Source organism: Staurois parvus, unplaced genomic scaffold, assembly GCF_062004578.1.
Source record: "Staurois parvus isolate SC_StPar_1 unplaced genomic scaffold, SC_StPar_1.0 ptg000659l, whole genome shotgun sequence".
Taxonomy (NCBI): Eukaryota; Metazoa; Chordata; class Amphibia; order Anura; family Ranidae; genus Staurois; species Staurois parvus.
Genome location: NW_028318455.1, coordinates 1,063,702 through 1,086,242, shown reverse-complemented (window position 1 = coordinate 1,086,242; position 22,541 = coordinate 1,063,702). Strand labels below are relative to the sequence as shown.

The window sequence follows — 22,541 nt, the reverse complement described above, 5'->3', positions numbered from 1 at the left end:
ACGTTGAATGATAATTACTCAGTCATGCAACACTGTACCCAAATTAAATTTTTGTCCTTTTTTTTCACACAAATAGAGCTTTCGTTTTGTGTTATTTACCGTAATTAGCACTGGGTTATTTTTGTGCTGTAAATTAAAAAAAGACCGAAAACGTTTGGGGAAAACAAACGCATTTTTCTTTGTTTCTGTTATAAAACTTTGCAAATAAGTAATTTTTCTTCATAAATTTGGGCCAAAATGTATACTGCTACATTGCTTTGGTAAAAATAATCCAAATCCGTGTGTATTATTTGGTCTGCGTGGAAGTTATAGAGTCTACAAACTATGGTACCAATCACTGAAAATAGAACACACCTGATCAAACCTGATGTGCTGAAAGCCTACAGTGAAGGAAATACGTATTTGATCCTCTGCTGATTTTGAATGTTTGCCCACTCACAAAGAAATGATCAGTCTAAAAATTGAATGGTAGGTGTATTGTAACACTGGGAGACAGAATAGCAACGGAAAAATCAAAAGAAATGCACGTTTTACAAATTATGCACTGATTTGCATGCTCATGAGGGAAATAAGTATTTGATCCCCTATCATTCAGCAGGATTTCTGGCTACCAGGTGTCTTTCATACAGGTAACAAGCTGAGATTAGAAGCAGTCTCTTAAAGGGAGTGCAGATAATCTCATTTTGTTACCTGTATAAAAACACACCTGTCCACAGGAGCAATCAAACAGATTCCAAACTCTCCACCATGGCAAAGACCAAAGAGCTGTCCAAGGATGTCAGGGACAAGATTGTAGACCTACACAAGGCTGGACTAGGCTATAAAGGGACAAGATTGTAGACCTACACAATGCTGGACTTGGCTACCAAACTAGCGCCAAGCAGCTTGGTGAGAAGGTGACACCAGTTGGTGCAATCATTCGCAAATGGAAGAAACACAAAACTACTATCAGTCTCCCTAGGTGTGGTGCACTATGCAAGATCTTACCTCGTGGAGTGTCAATTATCATGAAAACAGTGAGGAATCATCCCAGAACTACAGGTAAGGATCTTGTCAATGATCTCCAGGCAGCTGGGACCACAGTCACCAAGAAAAAAATTAACACACTACGTCGACAAGGATTGAAATCCTGCAGTGCCCGCAAGGTCCCTCTGCTCAAGAAAGCACATGTCCAGGCCCGTCTGAAGTTTGCCACTGAACATCTGAATGATGCAGAGGACTGGTTGAAAGTTTTGTGGTCAGAGGAGACCAAAATCGAGCTATTTGGATTTGCCACCAAGTACTAAGTCATGTTTTGTGAAGGGGATCAAATACTTATTTCAAAAAAATGAACATGTAAATTAGTGCATAATTTATTAGACATGCATTTCTTTTGAAATTTTAGTTGCTATTCTGTCTCTTAGTGTTACAATACACCTACCATTCCATTTTTAGACTGATCATGTCTTTGTGAGTGGGCAAACATTCAAAATCAGCAGGGGATCAAATACTAACTTCCTTCACCGTATCTCATTTCTTGAGACACTAATAAGCCAGGACAGTACAAATACCCCCCAAGTGACCCCTTTTTGGAAAATAGACATTCCAAGGTATTTAATAAGATGCATGGTGAGTTTTTTGAACCTGATTTTTTTCATACAATTCTTTGGAAAATTTAGAAAGTAAATAATTTTTTTTTCACACAACTGTTATATTAACTGGTTGCCGTCCACAGGACGGCACCCCTGCATAAAATCACATTTTAAAACGTAATTTTGCAAAACGGCAATTACCGGCAATCACTGACAGGAGGCACGGCTGCTGTTTACAATGCAGCTCTGCTCCCTGTCAGTTCCTAACACACTGATCCTGAGAGCAGAGTTTAGCTCTCTGGATCAGTGTGTTCCTGTGAAGTACACACACCCCGCCCACTAGTAAACACTAGGGAACACTCCCCTCACACAGTTAACCCTTTGATTGAATAAAAATGTTAAGCCCTTCCTCCCCAGTGCCATTAGTACAGGGTCAGTGGTTTTTTTTCCACTGATCACTGTATTGGTGTCACTGGGGATGTCAGAGACCCCAAACCAGTTCCTCCCCAGTGTCAAAATGTCCGCCGCAGTCCCGCAATAAGTCGCTGATCACTTTCATAAATCGCTGATCACCACCATAAGTCACTGATCGCCACCATTATTCTTATGCAAAAAAAAAATGCCAGTATCTTTCCCGCCATTTGTAGACGCTATAACTTTCATATACATTAATTAATTTACACGTATTGGGATTTTTTTTTTAGCAAACACATGTCGCAGAATACATTTTGGCCAAAATTTATGACAAAATTTGATTTTTAAATTTTTTTACTGGACATGTTTTATAGCAAAAAGTCCAACATATTGTTTTTCTTTCTCAAAATTGTCAGCCTTTTTTTTTATAGCGCAAAAAATAAAAAAACGCACAGGCGATCAACTACCACCGAAAGAAAGCTCAATTTGTGGGAAAAAAAAGGACGTAAATTTAATTTGGGTGCAGTGTTGCATTACCGCGCAATTGTCAGTTAAAGTAACGCAGCGCCATAACACAAACCGCTTCTGTAACCGCTTCCTGACCGCCTTATAGCAGAAATACTGCTACAGGGCATCATGGGTGCGCAAATCATATATATACACACCGTATTTTCCGGCGTATAAGATGACTGGACGTATAAGACGACCCCCTACTTTTCCTGTTAAAATGTAGTATTTAGGCTATACTCGCTGTATAAGACTACCCCTCTTCCAATGCACACCAGTGGGAAGAATCGTTCCCCATCATTGGTGTCAGTGGGAGGAATAGTGTCCCATCATTGGTGTCAGTGGGAGGAATAGTGCCCCATCATTGGTGTCAGTGGGAGAAATAGTGCCCCATCATTGGTGTCAGTGGGAGAAATAGTGCCCCATCATTGGTATTTTTTTACTGGACATGTTTTATAGCAAAAAGTCCAAAATATTGTTTTTCTTTCTCAAAATTGTCAGCCTTTTTTTTATAGCGCAAAAAATAAAAAAACGCACAGGCGATCAACTACCACCGAAAGAAAGCTCAATTCGTGGGAAAAAAAGTGCCCCATCATTGGTGTCAGTGGGAGGAATAGTGCCCCATCATTGGTGTCAGTGGGAGGAATAGTGCCCCATCATTGGTGTCAGTGGGAGGAATCGTGCCCCATCATTGGTATCAGTGGCAGGAATCATGCCCCATCATTGGTGTCAGTGGGAGGAATCGTGCCCCATCATTGGTGTCAGTGGGAGGAATAGTGCCCCATCATTGGTGTCAGTGGGAGGAATAGTGTCCCAACATTGGTGTCAGTGGGAGGAATAGTATCCCATCATTGGTGTCAGTGGGGGGGAGGAAAAGTGCCCCATCGTTGGTGTCAGTGGGGGGGGAGGAATAGTGCCCCATCGTTGGTGTCAGTGGGGGGGGGGAATAGTGCCCCATCGTTGGTGTCAGTGGGAGGAATAGTGCCCTATCATTGGTATCATTGACACCAATGATGGGGCACTATTCCTACCAATGACACTTGCTGGCCCCTGTTTCAGTATGCAGCAGCACCTCTGGACGGCATACTTACCGGTCGCTCCTTCACTTGATTTCCGCGGGGCCGCTCGGCTCCGCCTCCTCGCCGGTGATTGGCCGCCTGTGTGCCTTTCCTGAGCTACAGTTCTGGCGGCCAATCACCGGTGAGGAGGCGGAGCCGAGCAGCCACGCGAACATCCAGTGGCCGAACCGAATGAAGGAGCAGCCGCGCTTCCTGGACCGGATCGTCGTGGGATCGGAGCCAGGTAAGAGACAGCAGCCCCTGCCCAGCCCTGTACTTAGTGTCCCTTGGAAGGGGGGGGGGGGGGCGGCGGCAGCACCGTGTTGCTCAGCGACAGCCCCGAAACCTGACAGATCTAGAGGAGATCTGTGTGGAGGAGTGGGCCAAAATCCCTCTTGCAGTCTGTGCAAACCTAGTCAAGAAGTACAGGAAATGTTTGACCTCTGTAATTGTAAACAAAGGCTTCTGTACCAAATATTAACACTGATTTTCTCAGGTGTTCAAATACTTATGTTCAGCAGTGCAAGACAAATAAATTCTTTAAAAATCATACAATGTGATTTCCTGAATTTTTTTTTTTTTTTAATTCTGTCTCTCAGAGTGGGAATGCACCTACAATGTGAATTTCAGACCCCTCCGTGACTTCTAAGTGGGAGAACTTGCAAAATCGCAGGGTGTTCAAATACTTCTGTTCCTCACTGTATACATGATTTGTGCTCCTGTGGTTTTCACGCCCCTCCCAGATGGTGTAAGAATGCCCTTCAGTACACCAGTCATCACATTTAACCCCTTGACTGTCAGGAACACGCTCATGCACAATAAACTTCCATTGCTAGTATATGTCTGAACGGATCAGTATCTTTGTACAGATCAGCACTATACCAGCATTCACATTAGTATAGCGTTCCCAAAAACGCAGCGTTAGCGGGATCAGCACCTGCATTTAGCCCCTACGCTTACCCCCCCTCCCTTCTCCCCCAGCAAGTGCAGTGTCAGTAGGTCACTGTCACTTGATACATTGCACACAAGACCGCAGTGTTTGCAGAATCAGGCCTGATCTCTCTTAGCACTCGTCTGTAAATTTTGAGGACTCTCATATGCAACAGAGTGCCAGTACTAGTGCCACGCTACCCTTTGGTGAACTGGCGAGCACCAGCGGTCTAGTACATCTTAGTCTTTCACATATCTCTTAGATTGTAAGCTCCAAGGATCAGGGCCATCCTAACCCTCTTGTATTGAACTGTATTGTTGCTGTATTGTCTCCCGTTATACTGTAAAGCGCTGAGCAAACTGTTGGCGCTATATAAATCCTGTATAATAATAATACCAGCACTGCAGTATGACTTGGTGACGTGGCGAGTCCCATAAGTTCAGTACAAGCCGGTGCGGTGGCGAGCACAAGTTTTGTCCCGCAACCACCAAGAATTCACCCATAGAGCTCCTAGTATCCTTCCGGATGTGCTTGCAAATAACGATTGACAGCCCACAATTTCTGCAGCGCCTGTACTCCCCCCCCCCATTCACTGCCCAACCCGGAATTCAGGTGGAAATAGCAAATGTAACTACTCCCCTTGATTTTTGGAGCTGTTTTTTATGGAATATCTGTATGCATTGACTGTGGATCAAAGCAATTTATATGCACAACAATTTATCGCCACCAACCCAAATTCAAACCTTGCCAGACCAGTCGCATGGAAACTCATTACAGTTTCCGAATTTACATTTTTTGAGGGCCTAACCCTCAACATGGGCATTACTAAAAAAAATGAATTGCAGTTGTATTGGTCAACAGACCCGATTCATCATATGCCGTGTTCTCTGCTGCCATGGCCAGGCATAGATATAAGAGTATAATGTGTTTTATGCATTTCAACGACAATACACTCGGTCATCCTCGGGGTAACCCTGAATTTGACCAGCTCCACAAAATTCAGCCTCTCGCAAATCACCTTAACCAAAAATTTGCATTTGTCTATACTCCCCAGCAGAAATTCTGCGTTGATGAGTCCCTGATTAATTTTTCTGGCCGCCTTGTATTGAAACAATTTCTCCCCAGCAAGCGTGCCAGATATGGGGTCAAGATGTAGAAGACCTGTGAGAGGACAACAGGCTATACTTATAAGTTGAAATTTGTTGCCACAAGTTTTTGGAAAATAAAGAAAAAAAACAAAAACGTATTTTTTATATTTTTTTTTTATATTTCAAAACCTTGTGAGAAAAAATGAGATCTGCAAAATACTCACCATGCCTTTTTTTAAATTCCTTGGGGTGTCTACTTTCCAGAAAGGGGTCATTTGGTGCTATCCTGGCATGTCTGGGCCTTCGAAACTGTGATAGGTATTGAGGAAGTGAAATGAGGAAGTTACACACCTTCAGGCTTTCAAAGTGGTGATTGGATTTCAGGCTCCTATATGTGGCTAGGCTCCCAAAAAGTCTCACACACGTGGTATCCCCATACTCGGCAGAAGTAGCAGAATGTATATTTGGGGTGTAATTCCACATATACCCATAGCTTGTACGAGAAATAAATAATTTAAATGACAACTTTGTGTAAAAAAAAAAACTGTTTTTGTCATTTTCTAGAAACTTGTGGAAAAAAATTAATCTTCCATGGACTCAATATGCCTCTCAGCAGATAGCTTAGGGTGTCTACTTACCAAAAAGGGGTCATTTGAGGGTGTTTGTACTATCCTGGTATTTTAGCATCTCAAGGAATGTGATGAGCAGTCAGAAAGTAAAAGCTGTGTAAATTCCATTATCTATACCATAGTTTGTAGACGCTATAACTTTCACACAAAGCAATAAATATACACTTACTGGGATTTTTTTTAACCAAGAACATGTACCAGAATACATTTTGGCCTAAATTTATGAAGAAATTTTAGTTTTTTTGGATATTTTTTATGACCGAAATGAGAAAATATTGTTTTTTTCAAAAAAAACTTTTTTATTCTTCAAAAATGTTTTTGTTTATAGCGCCAAAAATAAAAAGTGCACAGGTGATCAAATACCACCGAAAGAAAGCTCTATCTGTGTGACAAAAACGACATACATTATTTTTCCCAAAAGTAATTTTTATTGAGAAAGTTAAGGCACATCAATGTACATAAAAATATGGATTACAGTCCGAACATAGACACAATATGCAGCATCCAGTTTCGCACACGGGCTATGGGTTTGAATTGTAGTACAAATCGAAGTGAGGTATATCTTCATATCAAAGGTGTATAGCAAATCAGGAGACACAAAGAGTGTAATAGATAAATCGTTATAGGTATAGTAATTACTGATCTATCTACTTGTAAGCCCTTATGTCGAGGGAATGTGAAGTGCTGGGAAAGAATAGCACATGGTGATGTGTGCGTTATGATTTGTGTGCCCATTTCGGGAGCGTGTGATCCACGTGAAGTTAGTCACACCTGTATGAGAGATTAAATTATTTTGTTGGGGATATATGAATGATGAAAGCGTACAAAAGGTGTGAGATAAAGGAAAGTCAGAGAGATGAATAGATAGAAGCGGAGATGTAGAGTGAGGTAGTAGGGAGGAATATGAGGTAAAAAAAAAAGGGGGGGGGAGGGGGGGATAAGGATGGGTAAGGAGTATAGGGGATGTTAGAATGGGTAGCTGCAGATAAAATAAATCACATCGTTTTATACGAGCCAGAAAGATAGCTATGTAGCTTAGGATTTAATATGTGCAAGATCATTTAATGGGGCAAAATGTGGGTCAAGAACCTGAAAGGTAGGTTATGATGTTGAGTCTCAATCCATTTAAATGTGCATTAAATGCATCACTGGTGGATAGGGTGTCTTTTGAGATAACATTGTGTCCAATTATTTAATCAGGGGGTGTAGGCTGTTCCTGCAATAATAGGCGATAGGTAGTGGTGGTTTTGAAATAACTCCAACAAGCCCATGTCTTCCTGAATCTCTCGGGATGGTCTTTTGCTACAGAAATCAATTCCTCCATTTCCTCAAGTTTGTTGATCCTAGCAAACCATTCTCGAATAGTGGGAACATGTGTTGAGCGCCAGTGGACTGGGATACATTGTTTTGCTGCGTTTACCATGTGCATGGCGAGTGATTTACGGTACGTCCTAAATGGAAGTGTGGAGTGGTGGAGTAAGAATTGTGCGGGGGAGAGGTTTAGGGAGTACGTAGTTACTGATTATGGGTTGGATTTTCCTCCAGAAAGGTTGCAGCAATGGGAAGCCCCACCAGATATGCAAGAGTGTACCCGTCGCCTGGTGACATCTCCAACACGAATCTGAGATGTTAAGGTCAAATTTGTGAAGTAGGAACGGAACTCTGTACGATCTAGAATATAGTTTAAAATTGTTCTCTTGTGTGGAGACACATATGGACCCTTTGTGTATATGTTTGTAAATGTGATCCCAGTCTTCTGGCGATAGTTGGAGTTGTAAGTCAGAGCTCCAGGCCTTGCAAGCTTTCCTAGAATGGTGTTTTTGAAGCATGTGTAGAGCTTAGATAGAACATGTCTCTGGGGAGAGTCTGTTGAGCAGAGCTTTTCAAATGCGGTGAGTGGTCTAGTATAGTCTTTTTGGTGTGAGGAGCTATGAATAAAGTGGTGGAGCTGTCTGTACATCCACGGCGTCAGGGTTAGGGATAGCCATTTGTTCAAAAGGTGGTCTCTGAGTAAGAATGTCCCATCTTTGAAGAGTTGATGCAGATTCAAATTGTCTGGGGGGCTAGATCCGGCGAGAAAGGCATGAGACATACCAGGGGGGAAGTCTGGGTTCATTTTGAAAGGAGTGAGTGGACCAGGGGTTGAAGAAAAACCTGTTTTCTTACTTAGATGATAACACGATAGAGTAGGGCCTATAAGGTGGTGTTCCCTGAACTCAGAAGGGATGTGGGAATTTTTCAGCCAAGGGGAAGTGGTGACCGGGGTCCCCGAAAGTGCAGCTTCCAAATTAACCCAAGCCTTATGGTTGCAGTTCGTACACCAATCTACTATTCTTGCCATGTGACAGGCTCTGTAGTAGCGGGTGATATCAGGCAGTCCAATACCTCCGCCCGTCTTAGGCATGGTAAGTTGTTCAAAACCGATTCTGGGGCGTTTATTACACCATAGAAACGAGGTACATAATGTTTTATAGGACTTGGGCAGTTTGATTGGAATCGTTTGCATCAGGTATAGTAGTCTGGGAAGCACGTTCATCTTAAGAATAGCTGCTCTGCCAAACCAAGAGAAAAATGGTTTGTCCCATGTCTGTAGATCTTTGGTGATGCTATGTAAAATGGGTAAAAAGTTTTTGGCATAGTTTTCCGTAAGGTGAGTCAGCATTTGGATTCCCAAGTATGTGATGGCCTCGGACTACCATGCGAAAGGAAAATTTGTTTTCGCTTGTCTGATCGTATCTTGGGTTAGGGAAACATTGAGGGCCTGGGATTTATTGAAGTTAAATTTTAAAATTGGCCAAATACTGGAATAATTTGAAATTGTGTAGTAAGTTAGGTAGCGTAATATGTGGGTCTGTCAGGAAAAGTAAAATGTCGTCGGCAAAGGCAGCTATTTTGTGAATTCTGCCATTGATTAAAATTCCTTTGATGTTGTCATTCTGTTTAATGCAGTTAAGAAAAGGTTCCAATGTAAGAATGAATAGGAGGGGGGATAATGGACAGCCCTGTCTGGTCCCATTGCTTATCGAGAAGGAGTCTGAAAGGAGGCCAATGATTCTAACTTTAGCTGTTGGTGTTGTACATAAAGATATGATAAAATTCAAGAGACGTGGAGGAAGCCCAAGGCCAGTCAGAACAGCCTCCATGTAGTCCCATGCCAATCTGTCGAAGGGCTTCTCAGCGTCCAGAGATAGGAGGAAACCAGATTGTTTCTTCTGTGTCAACCAATGATGTACATTTATCACCCTGATCGTATTGTCTCTTGCCTCTCTACCGGGTACAAACCCCACCTGGTCAGTGGAAATAATGGGGTCTATGATGTGTAGTAAACGATTGGCTAGTGTTTTGGCGAAAGTCTTTAGATCAACGTTCAGGAGGGAGACTGGATGATAGTTAGCTGGCGATGTCTGGTCCTTGTTTTCTTTTGGTATAAGCGTGATGTGGGCTTCAGAAAGATGGTGCATGGACTGTCCTGGGGTATCTAGTGAATTGAAAGCCTTTAGGAATGGGTGTGCGAGGATGTCTATGAAGGATTTGTAATATGTGGTTATAAGTCCGTCTGGGCCTGGGCTTTTACCTGGTTTTAATTGTGCGATAGCCTGTTGTTGTTCTGTCAGTGTCAAAGCTCCATCTAGTTCTCTTGCTTGTGATTGGGAGATTTAGGAAGATATTGGGAGAGAAAAGTCTGGATAATGACCTTACGTGGTCTAGTATCCCCTGTCAGTTTTGGGGCTAACTGTAAGTTGTAGAGGGTAGTACAATATTTCTCAAATTCGGCTGCGATATCCGCAGAAGTTTTAAGTGACCTTGTTTGGAGTTGATGAATGGTGTGAGCCGCTTTTTTAGATTGCAAGGCCCTGGCTAAAAATTTGCCGCTCTTATTTCCATGTTCATAAAAGAGTTTCTGAGATAAAATAAAATTACACTTGGTTTTCTTTTCCACTATGTCTCTAAGTTATTTGCGTGCCTGATCGAGTTTGGTTGCAGAGTTTACAGCCTTGGAGCGTTTATGTGAGCATTCATGTTTACGTACTTTATGAAGTATAGAAGTAAAAGATGCCTGAGCTATGCGTTTTCGAGAAGCAGTGATTGAAAGAAGGAGCCCACGTATCACACATTTGTGTGCTTCCCATTGAATGAGAGGTGTCATTTCCGGGGACATATTTTCATTAAAATAATTGGTCAGAGATTCACGAATTTGGAGGGTAACGGATGTCTCCGTAAGGAGAAAGGGATCTAATCTCCATGTTTTGGACGTAGGTGGGGCATCAGGAAGATGTATGGTCATCATGATCGGGTGATGGTTAGAAAGAGTCATTGGTTCAATAGAGGCTGATTTTAGTGTGTGTAAGTCTTTTTGTGAAAGAAAGAGTAGTCGATTCTGGAATAACGCTCGTGAGGTGTGGAGAAAAAAGTGTAGTCTTCATCAGAGGGGTGGTACACCATGTACAGTGGGGCAAAAAAGTATTTAGTTAGCCACCAATTGTGCAAGTTCTCCCACTTAACAAGATGAGAGAGGCCTGTAATTGGCATCATAGGTAGACCTCAACTATGAGAGACAAAATGAGAAAAAAAAATCCAGACAATCACATTGGCTGATTTGGAAAGAATTTATTTGCAAATTATAGTGGAAAATAAGTATTTGGTAACCTACAAACAAGCAAGATTTCTGGCTCTCACAGACCTGTACCTTCTTCTTTAAGAGGCTCCTCTGTCCTGCACTCATTACCTGTATCAATGGCACCTGTTTGAACTTGTTATCAGTATAAAAGACACTGTCCACAACCTCAAACAGTCACACTCCAAACTCCACTATGGTGAAAACCAAAGAGCTGTCAAAGGACACCAGAAACAAAATTGTAGACCTGTACCAGGCTGGGAAGACTGAATCTGCAACAGGCAAGCAGCTTGGTGTGAACAAATCAACTGTGGGAGCAATAATTAGAAAATGGAAGACATACAAGACCACTGATAATCTCCCTCGATCTGGGGCTCCACGCAAGATCTCACCCCGTGGGGTCAAAATGATCACAAGAACGGTGAGCAAAAATCCCAGGACCACACGGGGAGACCTAGTGAATGACCTGCAGAGAGCTGGGACCAACGTAACAAAGGCTACCATCAGTAACACACTACGCCGCCAGGGACTCAGATCCTGCAGTGCCAGACGTGTCCCCCTGCTTAAGCCAGTACATGTCCGGGCCCGTCTGAGGTTTGCTAGAGAGCATTTGGATGATCCAGAAGAGGATTGGGAGAATGTCATATGGTCAGATGAAACCAAAACAGAACTGTTTGGTAGAAACACAACTCGTCGTGTTTGGAGGAGAGAGAATGCTGAGTTGCATCCAAAGAACACCATACCTACTGTGAAGCATGGGGGTGGCAACATCATGCTTTGGGGCTGTTTCTCCGCAAAGGGACCAGGACGACTTATCCATGTACAGGACAGAATGAATGGGGCCATGTATCGTGAGATTTTGAGTGCAAACCTCCTTCCATCAGCAAGGGCATTGAAGATGAAACGTGGCTAGGTCTTCCAACATGACAATGATCCCAAACATACCGCCCGGGCAACGAAGGAGTGGCTTCGTAAGAAGCATTTCAAGGTCCTGGAGTGGCCTAGCCAGTCTCCAGATCTCAACCCCATAGAAAACCTTTGGAGGGAGTTGAAAGTCCGTGTTGCCCAGCGACAGCCCCAAAACATCACTGCTCTAGAGGAGATCTGCATGGAGGAATGGGCCAACATACCAGCAACAGTGTGTGCCGACCTTGTGAACACTTACAGGAAACGTTTGACCTCTGTCATTGCCAACAAAGGATATATACCAAAGTATTGAGATTAACTTTTGATATTGACCAAATACTTATTTTCCACCATAATTTGCAAATAAATTCTTTCCAAATCAGCCAATGTGATTGTCTGGATTTTGTTTCTCATTCTATCTCTCATAGTTGAGGTCTAACTATGATGCCAATTAAATGTTTTTGAAACTGATGGCTTCAAAACTGAATAGCGTCGCAAGGGTGAGGAGTCCAAAGAAAAAGGCATGGTGCCTACAGTGAAACATGGTGGTGACAGTGTCCTTCTGTGGGGCTGCATGAGTGCTGCTGGTGTTGGGGAGCTGCATTTCATTGATGGTATCATGAATACACAGATGTACTACTCTATATTGAAAGAGAAGATGCTACCATCACTCCGTGCTCTTGGTTGTCATGTACTTTTTTAACATGATAATGATCCAAAACAAATCTAAGGCCACTGTTGCATTTCTGAAGAAAAACAGGGTGAAAGTGATTCAGAGGACAAGTATGTCTCCTGATCTGAACCCAATCAAACACCGAAGGGGAATTCTGAAGAGACAAGTTGTGCATCACTCTCCATCCAGCATCCAGGCTCTAAAAGAGGTCTTTCTTTAGGAATGGAAAAAGTTAGATGTTGCAAGATGTTGCCAACTTGTTCATTTCAATGCTAGAACACTTGGCGCTGTCCTTACAAAGCACTGAGGTCATACACAATACTAGATGTAGTAGTTTATGTTGTGGAGTGTATTCTTTTCTGCATCACCTAATTTGAGTAAAACTGAAGATTTTGTAATCTAAGTTATATTATTAACCTTACTTTCTTGTAATGAGCTAAATAAATGTTCTATAAAACTCAGTTTTGTCAAAATTTTTAAACTGTTCTTGTGTTCATGGAGATATTGATTAAAATCTTATTTTTTCTTTATTAGGATTGTATTTATCATGCAGTCATTTATATGTATATCAGGAGCTGGCGGCGTTTTGTTTACAGGTTGTAATATTCTTGGGGTACTGGGTATTAAAGTTGTGCTCAAAAGTTTGAGAATTGGTAATGAAAACATACCATTTTTAAAGAAAACATGAATGAGCAGGTAAAATCACATTTCTTAAATTTTTTATGGGATTCATTTTCAAACAGTAGGTCATGACAGAATGGCACAATCATAAAACAAAACATGGCAACAAAGTAAATAAATGAATTGACCGCTGTTTAAAAGTCTTAGTTCTTAATACCGTGTATTGTCCCCTTCAGCATCAATGACAGTGTGCAGTCTTTTGTAAAATGTAGTTGTTATGAGGCCCTAAATTCGTGCAGGTGGTATAGCTGCCCTTTCGTCTAGGCAGAATCCTCCAGGCCATGTAAACTCTTTGGTCATATTGCAAGAACTGCACGTTTGAGATCTCCCCCAGAGTGGCTGGATGCTATTAAGGTCAGGAGACTGTGATGGCCAGTCCAGAACCTTCACCTTTTTCTGCTGTAACCACTGGAGGGTTGGCCTTGTGCTTAGGGTCATTGTCATGCTGGAAAGCCCAAGAGAGTCCCATGAGCAGCTTTTGTGCAGAAGAATGAAAATTGTCCACCAGTATTTTCTGATAACACGCTGCATTCATCTTGCCATCAATTTCACAAGATTTCCCATGCCTTTAGACCTCACCCCACCCAGCCTCCCCCCACCCACAAAAAGAAAAAAAAAACATCAGTGAGTCACCGCCATGCTTCACAGTGGAGGTGGTATTCTTGTCGCTCCAAAATTAGATCTTATGGTTGTGATCAGAATGCACAATTTTGGTCTCAATTAGTGTGCCAGAAACGGTGAGTTGTGTCAAGGTGTTGTAGGGCATATTGTAACAGGGCTTTTTTGTGGCACTAGCGCAATAAAGGCTTTTTTCTGACAACTCGACCATGCAGCTCCTTATTGTGTTCTTTGAAACACACTGTCTTTTTCCAGAGCAGCTTGTATTTCTCCTGCGGTTACCTGTGGGGTTTTCATGGTATCCTGAACAATTCTTCTGGTAGTTGTGGCTGCAATCTTTCTTGGTCTCCCTGACCTTGGCATGGTATCAAAAGATCCCTGAAATTTCCTCTTAACTACTTAACATCCGCCCTATAGCAGTTTTACCGCTACATGGAGGCATTCCTGTGCAAAATCACGTGTATACATATACACGTGATTTTGCAGTTTGGCCACATGGGGGTATGCGGGCGCCGCCAGAGGATCGCTTCTGCTGTGAAATGTCTCAACCACAAACCGAGCTACAAGTCTCGGCGATCAGTTGCTCGCTGGCACCTGCAGATCGTCGGTTAGGGTGGAAGAACAGAGCTGTGTCTATGTTTAGATAGATAGAGTTCTTTTGTGAAAGGTTGAATCTGCAGAGCTGAGAACACAATCCATCACTTCCGATAGAAAAAGTGCCACCTAGTGTACACTAAGCACATAGCTAGGCACACTTAACCCTTTGACCACCCTAGATGTTAACCCCTTCCCGACCAGTGTCATTAGTATAGTGATTAGTGTATATTTTTAGCACTGATCACTGTATTAGTGTCACTGGTTCCCACAAAGCGTCAGTATAAAAATGTCTGCAGCAATACCGCAATCCCGCTATAAGTCACTAATCGCCGCCATTACTAGTAGAAAAATGAAAACATTAAAAAAATTCCAGTATATGTACCATAGCTTGTAGACGTTATAACGTTTGGTAAACTAATCAATCTACAATTATTGGGATTGTTTTTAACCAAAAATATGCAGCAGAATATGTTTTGGCCTAAAGAAATTGTTTAAGAAAATTATTGGAAATGTTTTAGAGCAGAAAAAAGTATTTTTTTTTATCAAAATTATTAGTCTTTTTTTTGTTTATAGCGCAAAAGGTAAAAACCGCAGAGGTGATCAAAGACCAATTAAAGCTCTATTTGTGAGAAAAGAAGGACATAAATTTCATTTGGGTACAGTGTTGCATCACAATGGTCAGTTAACCACTTGCCCTCCAGAGGATTTACCCCCCTTAATGACCAGGTCTCTTTTTGCTTCTCGGCGGCTGCACTAATTCAAATGATAATTGCGCAGTCATGCAATGCTAAAATGTATACTGATACATGTTTTTGGTACAAAAAAATCAGAATAAGTGTATATTGATTGCTTCGTGTGAAAGTTATAGCGCCTACAAACTACCGTATAGATACTGCATGTTACACCATTTTTTTGCTAGACAGCGCTGCGCTAGTTTAACAGATAATTGTGCGGTCATGCAATTAAATTTATGTCCTTTTTTTCACACAAATAGAGCTTTCTTTTGGTGGTATTTGATCACCTGTGTGCTTTTTATTTTTGGCGCTATAAACAAAAAAAGTTTTGAAGAAACATTTTTTTTTTTAAAAAAAAACAATATTTTCTCATTTCGGTCATAAAAAATATCCAAAAAAAATAAAATTTTGTCATAAATTTAGGCCAAAATGTATTCTGCTACATGTTTTTTGGTTAAAAAAATCCCAATAAGTGTATATTGATTGCTTTGTGTGAAAGTTTTAGCATCTAAAAAATATAGTATAGATAATGGAATTTAAACAGCTTTTACTTTCTGACTGCTTATCACATTTCTTGAGGTGCTAAAATACCAGGATAGTACAAACACCCCCAAAAGTATTTTGCAGATCCCATTTTTTCTCACAAGGTTTTGAAATATAAAAAAAAGAAAAGAAAAAATGTTTGTTTGTTTTTTTCTTCATTTCAAAAAACTTGTGGCAACACAAGATCTGCAAAATACCATGCTTCTTATCAAATTCATTGGGGTGTCTACTTTCCAAAAAGGGGTCATTTGGGGGGGGGGGGGGGGGTTACTGCTATCCTAGCATTTCAGGGCCTCTGAAACTGTGATAGGTAGTCAGGAAGTGTAATGAGGAAATACAGTGAAGCCCTTTAAAAGCCTGAAGGTGCTTATTGGATTTTGGGGTCCTGTGCTTGGCTAGACTGCCAAAACGTCTCTCACATGTGGTACCCCCATACTTGAGAGAAGTAGCAAAATGTATTTTGGGGAGTAATTCCACATATACCCAAGGCATGTGTGAGCAGTAAATCATTTAAGTGACAATTTTGTGTACATTTTCCAAAAACTTGTGGTACAAAAATAAATTCTTCTATCGATTCAAATGCCTCTCAGCAAATAGTTTGGCGTGTCTACTTTCTAAAAAGGGGTCGTTTTGGGGGGTGGGGGCGTTTTATGCCCAGCATTAGAAGTTTATGCCACACATCACTCACTCTTCTAACCACCTGAAGATCAAGCCTTTTCTGACACTTTTGTTCACATGAAAAAAATCTGTATTTTTTGCTAGGAAATTAATTTAAACCCCCAAACATTATATATTTTTTTAAAGCAGAGACGCTCTAGTGAATAAAATGATGGGTGCTACAATTTTTAATGTCACATAGTGCTCGCGCAGCGATTTTTCAAATGCAAAAAAAAAAAAAAAATACACTTTTTTTTTTACTTTTAATGCACAAAAACACAATATAATGGCCAATTATTTGGTAAAATATAAAAGGTGATGGTATGTCGAATAAATATATACCAAACATGACATGATTTAAAACTGCGCATGCCCCGTGAAATGGTGACACACTGCATACAATTTTAACCACTAGGGGACTGCCCACAGTACATTTACAGCGGCAAAGCAGCCCCTGTAGGCAGGATCACGTATATAAACGTGACCCTTGTTTACATGATAGGGGGCGTGCGACCGCCCTGCCCGCGACACCAGTCACGGCCACGGGTGTCAATCACCGGGTCCCGGCCGGTGATTACCCACCGGGTCCCGGCGACTGCCGGCAAACACTGACTCAGAGCACAGCTGCATTGTTTTCAATGCAGACTGCTCCCTGTCAGTTCCCAGCTCACTGTTCCGGAGAGCAGAGATTAGCTTTCCGGGACAGCGTGCAACAGTGAAGAACACACCCCCGCCCCCTAGTAAAACACTCTCCTCACACAGTTAACCCTTTGATTGCCGGTGCCATTAGTACAGTGTCAGTGTTTTTGGTTTTTTTTGCACTGATCACTGTATTGGTGTCACTGGGGATGTCGGTGACCCCAAGTCAGTTCCCCCCCAGTGTCAGAACGTCTGCCGCAGTCCCGCCATAAGTCACTGATAGCCGCTATTATTACTATACAAAAAAAAAATCCAGTATCTATACCACCATTTGTAAACGATATAACTTTCACATAAACCAATTAATTTACACGTATTGGGATTTTTTTTTAGCAAAGACATGTCGCAGAATACATTTTGGCTGAAATTTATGACGAAATTTGATTTTAAACTTTTTTTTACTGGGCATGTTATAGCAAAAAGTCCAAAATATTGATTTTTTTCTCAAAATTGTCGTTTTTGAAAATGCACATGCGATCAAATACCACCGAAAGAAAGCCCAATTCATGGGGGAAAAAGGATGTAAATTTCATTTTTGTGCGGTGTTGCATGACCGCGCAATTGTCATTTAAAATGACGCAGCGCCATAACACAAACCGCTTATGTAACCGCTTCCTGACTGCCCTATAGCAGAAATACTGCAGCACAGGTGCACAAAATCACAGATATATATATATACACACACATACACGTGATTCGCGCTTCCATGGTTTTCACGCCCCTCCCAGATAGCATCAGATTGCCAGTCAGTACACCAGTCATGACATTTAACCACTCAATTGCCAGGAAGACGCTCATACACAATAAACCTCCATTGCTAGTATAGTGTCTGAACGGATCAATATGTTTGATCAGATCAGCACTATACCAGCGTTCACATTAGTATAGCGTCCCACAAAATGCAGAGTTGGCAGAATCAGCCCCAGCATCTGCCAGCACCTGCTTTAGCCCCTACGCTTACCCACCCCCTTTCTCCCCCAGCAAGTGCAGTGTCAGTAGGTCACTGTCACTTGATACATTGCACACAAAACCGCAGTGTTGGCAGAATCAGGCCTGATCTCTGTTAGCACTTGCCAGTAAATTTTGATCACTCTCATATGCAGCAGAGTGCCAGTACTAGTGCCACGCTACCTTTTGGTGAACTATCAAGTACTAGTGGCCTAGAACTTCCTGGTTTTTCACATACCTCTTAGATGGTAAGCTCCCAGGATCAGGGCCCTCCTAACCCTCTTGTATTGAACTGCATTGTTGCTGTATTGTCTCCCGTTATATTGCACAGCGCTGAGCAAACTGTTGACGCTATATAAATCCTGTATAATAATAATACCAGCACTGCAGTATCACTTGGTGACGTGACAAGTCCCATAAGTGCAGTACAAGCTGGTGCGGTGGATAGCACAAGTATTGTCCCGCAACTACTAAGAATTCGTACACAGGCCCGTAGAGCTCCTAGTATCCTTCCGAATGTGCTTGCAAATCCTGATTGGCAGCCCACAAATTTTGCAGCATCCATACTTCCCCCATTCACTGCCCAACCCGGAATTCAGGTGGAAATAGCAAATTTAACTACTCCCCTTGATTTTTTGGAGCTGTTTTTCATGGAAGATCTGTATGTATTGATTGTGGATCAAAGCAATTTATCGCCACCAACCCAGATTCAAACCTTGGCAGACCATTCGCATGGAATCCCATTACGGTTTCCAAATTTAAATTTGTTTTGGACCTAAAGTGTTAGTGTCATTTTTTTTAGTAATGCCCATGTTGAGTGCAACATGGGTATTACTAAAAAAAAAAAATGAATTGCGGTTGTATTGGTCCACAGACCCGATTCATCATACATATGCCCATGTTCTCTGCTGCCATGGCCAGCCATAGATATGAGAGTATGTGTTTTATACATTTCAACAACAATACACTCTGTCATCCTTGGGGTGACCCTGAATTTGACAGAATACACAAAATTCAGCCCCTCAAAAATCACCTTAACCAAAAATTTTCAGATGCCTATACTCCCCAGCAAAAAATCTGCATTGATGAGTCCCTCATTAATTTTTCTGGCCACCTTGCATTCAAACAATTTCTCCCCAGCAAGCGTGCCATATATGGGGTCAAGATGTAGAAGACCTGTAAGAGGGCAACAGGCTATACTTATAAGTTTTGGATTTATGAGGGAAAAAGCCCAGACTACATGGGGAGTAGTGGCAAGATAGTTTGGGACTTGGTGTCATCCTTTTTCAGTATGGGGTACCACTTAAACGTGGACAATTTTTCTTCAAGTGTGCCACTATTTAGGCATTTTTACAATCTTGGAACTGGCGCATGTGACCTAATGTGTGCCCACCATTAGAAGTGGGTGGATGTAGGGCAGAATATTCTAATGGTGGGCATACCACACACTTTCTGACAGAGATTTCTTCTCTTTTCTTCATTCAGCCTACAGGCTGCATACAAAAAAAAAAAAAAAAAAGAAGAACATAGCATATATACCCAACAAGGATCAGCGACGTACTGGTATATCACTGGACTTTGAAAGGTTATACCAGGATGATGCCTACAGCTGCAGGCATCCTCCTGGTATCGTTTTTTTTCAGCCGGCGATCGGCTTACATGTAAAAGCAATCCTAGTGGCTAATTAGCTGCAGGATTGCTTTTACAAGCAGTGGGAGGTGATGCACCCCCTCCCCTGCTGCCTTCCACGGCCTTCTTGGGCAGTCCCGTGCCATCGGGGGAATCTGAGAATGCAGCCGGTGTTTCTATCAGATGACCATAGAGCTGATTGGAGACCGGAATGGCGCCGATCTTCTCTATAGTCTAACAAATCGGAAGCTACGAGCATTTCAGTTTCGCAGGATATAAACAGTGCCATTTGTAAATTGGGAAAGCACCTGTTCACACCGATCTTGGTGAGATTAGATATTGTAAGGGCGGAGGAGATATCTAGAGTCTGATAGACCCCAGATTTCTCAAAAAAGAATATATGACAATGCCCATTGAAGTTATAGGGGATATTTGCATTCCCTGTGATAGCATTAAAAGTGATCAAAAAAAAAAAAAAAATTAAAGAGACAGTGTAAAAATAATTTAAAAAATCAATATAACTTTAAAAAAAAAAAAAAAAGCACCCCCTCGCCCTCCCCGTGTGTGAGCGTTGACTTTGTACCGGTATGTAAACAGCGGTTGCTCCATGCATGTGAGGTATCACCGCGAATGTCAGAGCAAGGACAGTAATTCTAGCACTAGAACTCCTCTGTAAATCTAAAATTGTAGCTTGTAAAGGCTTTTAAAACATTGCCTATGGATATTAAAAATGTATGCAGTTTGTCGCCATTGCACGGGGCATGCGCAGTTTTAAAGCATGTCATGTTTGGTAATATATTGGGTTTTTCTGCATTAAAAGTAAAAAAAGTAAATTTTTTTCAAAAAAATTGCACTTGAAAAATCGCTGCATGAGTTCTATGTGACATAAAAAAATTGCAGCACCCACCATTTTATTCACTAGGGCGTCTGCTTTAAAAAATATATATAATGTTTGGGGGTTCAAAGTAATTTCCTAGCAAAAAAAATACTGATTTTTTTCATGTGAACAAAAAGTGTCAGAAAACAGAAAAGGCTTGGTCTACAGGTGGTTAGAAATGCCCCCACCCCCCAAAACGACCACTTTTTGGACAGTAGACACCCCAAACTATTTGCTGAGAGGCATGTTGGGGCAATAGAAGAATTTATTTTTTTACTACAAGTTTGTGGAAAAATTACAATTTGTTTTTTTTTTTTTTTGCACAAAATTGTCACTTAAATGATTTCTCCTCACACATGCCACGATTATATGTGGAATTACTCCCCAAAATACATTCTGCTACTTCTCCAGAGTATGGGGGTACCACATGTGAGAGACGTTTTGGCAGTTTAGCCAAGTATATGACCCCAAAATCCAATAAGCACCTTCAGGCTTTAAAAGGGCTTACTTACTTCCTTACACTTCCTATCACAGTTTCGGAGGCCCTGAAATGCCAGGATAGCAAAAAGCCCTCCCCCCCTCAAATGACCCCTCTTTGGAAAGTAGACACCCCAAAGGAATTTGATGAGAAGCATGGTGATTATTTTTCAGATCTCGTTTGTTGCCACACGTTTATGGAAAATGACGAAAGAAAACAAAAACATTTTTTTATATATATATATATATACATATATATATATATATATATATATATATATATATATATTTCAAAACCTTGTGAGAAAAAATGAGCTCTGCAAAATACTCCCCATGCCTCTTTTTGAGGTGTCTACTTTCCAGAAAGGGGTCATTTTGGGGGGGGGGGGGGTGCTATACTGGCATTTCAGGGTCTCCGAAACTGTCATAGGTAGTGAGGATGTGAAATGAGGAAGTGGTCATTGGATTTCACACTCCCGTATGTGGCTATGCTCCCAAAAAGTCTCACACATGTGGTATCCCCATACTCGGTAGAAGTAGCAGAATGTATTTTGGGGTGTAATTCCACATATACCCATGGCCTGTGCAAGAAAAATATAATTTAAATGACAACTTTGTGTAAAAAAAAAAAAAAAAAGTTTGTAATTTTCCAAAAACTTGTGGGAAAAAAAATAAATCTTCCATGGACTTAATATGCCTCTAAGCCAGCGGTTCTCAACCTGGGGGTCGCGACCCCTTTGGGGGTCGAACGACACTTTCCCAGGGGTCGCCTAAGACCATCGGAAAACACATATTTCCGATGGCCTTAGGAACCGAGACACCGCTCCTTGATCCGTCTGCAGGTGTGGGCGGGATGACATGCCGTCCCTGTCATCTGGACACACCCCCGGGATCAATCCTTCCTCGTCGGTGATTGGCAGCCGGAACTGTAGCTCAAGAGAGGCACACAGGCGGCCAATCACCGGCGAGGAGGTGGAGCTTGGAAATGAGGAGCCGAGCGGCACCGCGAAGCACGAGCGAGTGAAGAGGAGGAAAGAAGCCGGAGAAGGAAGCCATCTGACCGGTAAGTGTTTGTACCATGGGAGAGGGAGGGAGCGAGCGAGCCCAGGCTGGAGCAGGGGTCAGCAAGGTAAGTATCATTGGTGTCAGTGGGAGGAATAGTGCCCAATCATTGGTGTCACTATTACCAATGATGGGGCACTATTCCTCCCCCCACTGACACCAACGATGGGGCACTATTCCTCCCACTGACACCAACGATGGGGCACTATTCCTCCCACTGACACCAACGATGGGGCACTATTCCTCCCACTGACACCAACGATGGGGCACTATACTTCCCTCTGATACCAACGATGGGGCACTATTCCTCCCACTGACACCAATGTTGGGGCACTATTGCTCCCCCTGATGCCAACGATGGGGCACTATTCCTCCCACTGACACCAATGATGGGGCACTATTCCCCCCACTGACACCTATGATGGGGCACTATTCCTCCCATTGACACCAACGATGGGGCACTATTCCTCCCCCCACTGACACCAACGATGGGGCACTATTCCTCCCCCCACTGACACCAACGATGGGGCACTATTCCTCCCACTGACACCAACGATGGGGCACTATGCCTCCCACTGACACCAACGATGGGGCACTATTCCTCCCACTGACACCAACGATGGGGCA

The 22,541-nt window shown here is 42.2% G+C and overlaps 1 protein-coding gene across 2 annotated transcripts in view; it reads right to left on the bottom strand.

Annotated features, from left to right (window-relative positions):
- CACTIN (cactin, spliceosome C complex subunit) overlaps positions 1-22,541 on the bottom strand; it is a 201,940-nt gene that overhangs the window by 102,773 nt on the left and 76,626 nt on the right. The window lies entirely within an intron of this gene.